The sequence below is a fragment of the Schistocerca americana genome, unplaced genomic scaffold (genome assembly GCF_021461395.2).
Source record: "Schistocerca americana isolate TAMUIC-IGC-003095 unplaced genomic scaffold, iqSchAmer2.1 HiC_scaffold_1091, whole genome shotgun sequence".
NCBI classification, from domain to species: domain Eukaryota; kingdom Metazoa; phylum Arthropoda; class Insecta; order Orthoptera; family Acrididae; genus Schistocerca; species Schistocerca americana.
This window is the reverse complement of record NW_025725146.1, coordinates 35,001-40,000: the sequence shown is the minus strand read 5'-3', so window position 1 is coordinate 40,000 and position 5,000 is coordinate 35,001. Positions and strand designations below refer to the sequence as shown.

The window sequence follows — 5,000 nt, the reverse complement described above, 5'->3', positions numbered from 1 at the left end:
GCAATCCGCGGCGGGGCCGTGTCCGGTTGCCTTTCCACTCGCCGCGGGGTGGGGCCGTTCCGGTGTGCGGTGGGCCGCACTTCTCCCCTAGTAGGACGTCGCGACCCGCTGGGTGCCGGCCTACGGCCCGGGTGCGCAGCCTGTCCTTCCGCGGGCCTCGGTTCGCGTCTGTTGGGCAGAGCCCCGGTGTCCTGGCTGGCTGCCCGGCGGTATATCTGGAGGAGTCGATTCGCCCCTTTGGGCGCTCGGGCTCCCGGCAAGCGCGCGCGGTTCTTCCCGGATGACGGACCTACCTGGCCCGGCCCCGGACCCGCGCCGCTGTTGGCTCGGGATGCTCTCGGGCGGAATAATCGCTCCCGTCAGCGGCGCTTCAGCTTTGGACAATTTCACGACCCGTCTTGAAACACGGACCAAGGAGTCTAACATGTGCGCGAGTCATTGGGCTGTACGAAACCTAAAGGCGTAATGAAAGTGAGGTCTCGCCTTGCGCGGGCCGAGGGAGGATGGGGCTTCCCCGCCCTTCACGGGGCGGCGGCCTCCGCACTCCCGGGGGCGTCTCGTCCTCATTGCGAGGTGAGGCGCACCTAGAGCGTACACGTTGGGACCCGAAAGATGGTGAACTATGCCTGGCCAGGACGAAGTCAGGGGAACCCTGATGGAGGTCCGTAGCGATTCTGACGTGCAAATCGATCGTCGGAGCTGGGTATAGGGGCGAAAGACTAATCGAACCATCTAGTAGCTGGTTCCCTCCGAAGTTTCCCTCAGGATAGCTGGTGCTCGTACGAGTCTCATCCGGTAAAGCGAATGATTAGAGGCCTTGGGGCCGAAACGACCTCAACCTATTCTCAAACTTTAAATGGGGTGAGATCTCCGGCTTGCTTGATATGCTGAAGCCGCGAGCAAACGACTCGGATCGGAGTGGCCAAGTGGGCCACTTTTGGTAAGCAGAACTGGCGCTGTGGGATGAAACCAAACGCCGAGTTAAGGCGCCCGAATCGACGCTCATGGGAAACCATGAAAGGCGTTGGTTGCTTAAGACAGCAGGACGGTGGCCCATGGAAGTCGGAATCCGCTAAGGAGTGTGTAACAACTCACCTGCCGAAGCAACTAGCCCTGAAAATGGATGGCGCTGAAGCGTCGTGCCTATACACGGCCGTCAGTCTGGCAGTCATGGCCGGTCCTTGCGGCCGGCCGCGAAGCCCTGACGAGTAGGAGGGTCGCGGCGGTGGGCGCAGAAGGGTCTGGGCGTGAGCCTGCCTGGAGCCGCCGTCGGTGCAGATCTTGGTGGTAGTAGCAAATACTCCAGCGAGGCCCTGGAGGGCTGACGCGGAGAAGGGTTTCGTGTGAACAGGCCGTTGCACACGAGTCAGTCCGATCCTAAGCCCTAGGAGAAATCCGATGTTGATGGGGGGCCGTCATAGCATGATGCACTTTGTGCTGGCCCCCGTTGGGCGAAAGGGAATCCGGTTCCTATTCCGGAACCCGGCAGCGGAACCGATACAAGTCGGGCCCCTCTTTTAGAGATGCTCGTCGGGGTAACCCAAAAGGACCCGGAGACGCCGTCGGGAGATCGGGGAAGAGTTTTCTTTTCTGCATGAGCGTTCGAGTTCCCTGGAATCCTCTAGCAGGGAGATAGGGTTTGGGAACGCGAAGAGCACCGCAGTTGCGGCGGTGTCCCGATCTTCCCCTCGGACCTTGAAAATTCCGGGAGAGGGCCACGTGGAGGTGTCGCGCCGGTTCGTACCCATATCCGCAGCAGGTCTCCAAGGTGAAGAGCCTCTAGTCGATAGAATAATGTAGGTAAGGGAAGTCGGCAAATTGGATCCGTAACTTCGGGATAAGGGATTGGCCTCTGAGGATCGGGGCGTGTCGGGCTTGGACGGGAAGTGGGTCAGCGCTAACGTGCCGGGCCCTGGGCGAGGTGAGTGCCGTAGGGGTGCCGGTAAGTGCGGGCGTTTAGCGCGGGCGTGGTCTGCTCTCGCCGTTGGTTGGCCTCGTGCTGGCCGGCGGTGCAGGATGCGCGCGCCTGGCGCGGCGTTCGCGCCCCGGTGCTTCAACCTGCGTGCAGGATCCGAGCTCGGTCCCGTGCCTTGGCCTCCCACGGATCTTCCTTGCTGCGAGGCCGCGTCCGCCTTTGCGTGCTCCTCCGGGGCGCGCGGGTGCGCGGATTCTCTTCGGCCGCCATTCAACGATCAACTCAGAACTGGCACGGACTGGGGGAATCCGACTGTCTAATTAAAACAAAGCATTGCGATGGCCCTAGCGGGTGTTGACGCAATGTGATTTCTGCCCAGTGCTCTGAATGTCAACGTGAAGAAAATTCAAGCAAGCGCGGGGTAAACGGCGGGAGTAACTATGACTCTCTTAAGGTGGCCAAGTGGCGGCGGTGTGGCTGCATCCGGACTTGGCTTTTCGAAGTGCGGTCTTGATGTAGTCGTGCTGCTGCTGCGAGGTGCCTTCCTTGGGTTATAGTTACAGGGAGAGTGATGCGCAATACATGGGCCTAGCCCTCTTAGCCTCTCCTCTCCTGCGGTCTTCTCCCCTTCTCGTGGGCCCGCTGATTTTCGCAGAGTGGAAGACCGCACCAGGGGCTTGGGGGGGTTACCAGCCCCCCCTCGCATTATCCCTTTATAGTTGGGGGCAGCCGACAAGAAACAAGAGATGGTGGCCCTTCCGCTGAAGGTGCCACCCCCAGCTACCCCAGCACCTATCCGGCCAACGGGCCGTAACGAAAATGCGATAGTTTTGTGTAGCTCCCTTTGCTTGCAGTGAGTGCCACCGCACTTTTACCACGAAGAACGGTCTCGGGGTCCATCGCCGCCGCCAACATCCTGCGGCCGCCAACGCTGAGATCGTGACGGAGAGGCATCGCGCGAGGTGGACGGAGGAAGAAGTCCTGTCGCTCGCCAAGGCAGAGGCCGAACTGTTCCTGGAGAGGGACGCCCGGTTCTTCTTTGTAAATCAAGAACTTACCAGGATGTTCCCCGACCGAACGCTTGAGGCAATCAAGTGCCGACGGCGGCAAGCTGCCCACAAGCAGCTTGTCCGCCAATTCATGGAGGCACTTGAGATCGGTCGGGGTGAAGAGCCGGCGTCCCGCCGTGGAGCAGCGAGCTCGCTGCCTGACGCGGGCGAGGCCGCTGCGCCGCCCGTCGACGCAGCCGAGGACTTCGCGGCCGACACCACCGGGCCGCCGCCGGAGGGGCCGACTGACGCCGCCATCTGGGAGCATCTGGCGGGGCTACCTGCTTCCGCCCAGCGTTTCTCTGCCCTGGATCGAGTCATTGGTCTGGGGCGGGGCACGCCGCCCGATGTCATCCTGGGCATGCTCCCGGATGCCCTTGCGTCGGTCGGGTCCAGGGGGGAGAGGTCGATCACCAGGACACAGCGGCCGCGCCAACCATCCAAGCGGCCGCCTGCCGCCCCGCCGCTGCAGAAGCGCAAGCGGCGCCGCTGGGAATACGCGCGGACACAGGACGCCTTCCGTAGGTCGCGGGCGCGTTGCGTGCGCGGCTTGCTGGACGGCACCCTGCTGCAGCCGCCACCCGACATCCCCGGTCTGCTGGACTTCTGGGCGGACCTCTTCACGAAGAAGCCGATCTCCACCGCCGGCTTCATCCGTGACCGCCTTCTCCCGCACTCGGAGCCTGTCGCTCCTGAGTGCCTATGGGGGCCGGTCACACGTGAGGAGGTCGCTGCTGCCTTGCCGCCCAGGGGATCGGCAGCCGGGCCGGACGGCCTGACTCCAGCGGAGCTGCGGCGCCTGCCGCATGAAGTCCTGGTGAAACTCTTGAACCTCTTCCTCCTGGCCCGCGCCCTCCCCGAGCGTCTGCTTCGCGCCCGGACGTCACTTCTCCCCAAAACGGCTGCACCAACATCCCCCGCTGACTTTCGCCCCATTACGGTCTGCTCGGTGTTGGCGCGGACCTTTCACAAGGTTCTCGCGTCACGCCTGATGCGTGCATGTGCTGTGGACGAACGTCAGCGGGCATTCATCCCCCGGGATGGGATGTTGGAAAACACCTTCATCTTGGACACTGCTCTCACCGACGCAGTCCGCTCCTGTCGCTCTGTTTTTGTGGCATCGATCGACGTCTCTAAAGCGTTCGATTCGGTGGACCATGCCGCCCTCCGCCCCGTGCTGAGGGCTCATGGCCTGCCGGATTGCTTTATTGAGTACGTCGAAAGGTGTTACGAAGGTAGCACGACGGTGATAGCGGGCGGCGCCGACGTGGGCGTGCCCCTGCAGCCGGCTAGGGGTGTGCGTCAGGGTGACCCCCTCTCCCCCCTCCTTTTCAATTTTGCGGTGGACTATGTTTTGAGTCAACTTCCCTCCCACATCGGAGCTCGGATCCTTGGTCGCAGAGTTAACGCTGCGGCCTTCGCAGATGACGTCCTGCTTTTTGCATCGACCGCGAGGGGATTGCAGTCCCTCATCGACGCAGCCGTCGCAGCCCTCGCCCATCTGGGGCTGCAGATCAACGCCCGGAAGTGTTTCACCCTCGCCTTAGTCGCGTCTGGGCGCGACAAGAAGGTGAAGGTCGACGCCGACGTTACCTTCAAAGCGGGCAACGCCACCGTGCCCGCCCTACGTGTGGGTGAAACCTTCCGGTACCTGGGACTGCAATTCTCCACCGCTGGTCGCTGCGTTTTCAACCCACGACGCCACCTGGTGGAGCAGCTGGACGTCATCTCCCGAGCTCCGCTTAAGCCGCAACAGCGCCTCCACGCCCTCACCACCGTACTTCTGCCTGGCCTGTACCATGGGCTGGCCCTCAGCCGCACCCGAGTGGGTGCGTTGAAAGCGGCAGATGTGACCATCCGTGCCGCCGTCAGGAGATGGTTCCGCCTTCCGGCGGACACTCCCCTGGGCTACTTCCACGCTCCTGTAGCCCAGGGAGGCCTCGGCATCCCATCATGCCGATGGATGGGGCCAACACTTCGCCGGTCCCGTCTCCTGGCGCTGAAGAGGATTGGGCCAGCCGCCGACGGTGCAGGCC

At 62.9% G+C, this 5,000-nt stretch overlaps 1 pseudogene; it reads left to right on the top strand.

Moving 5' to 3' along the window:
• Nucleotides 1–5,000, top strand: part of LOC124560528 — a 7,970-nt pseudogene that overhangs the window by 528 nt on the left and 2,442 nt on the right.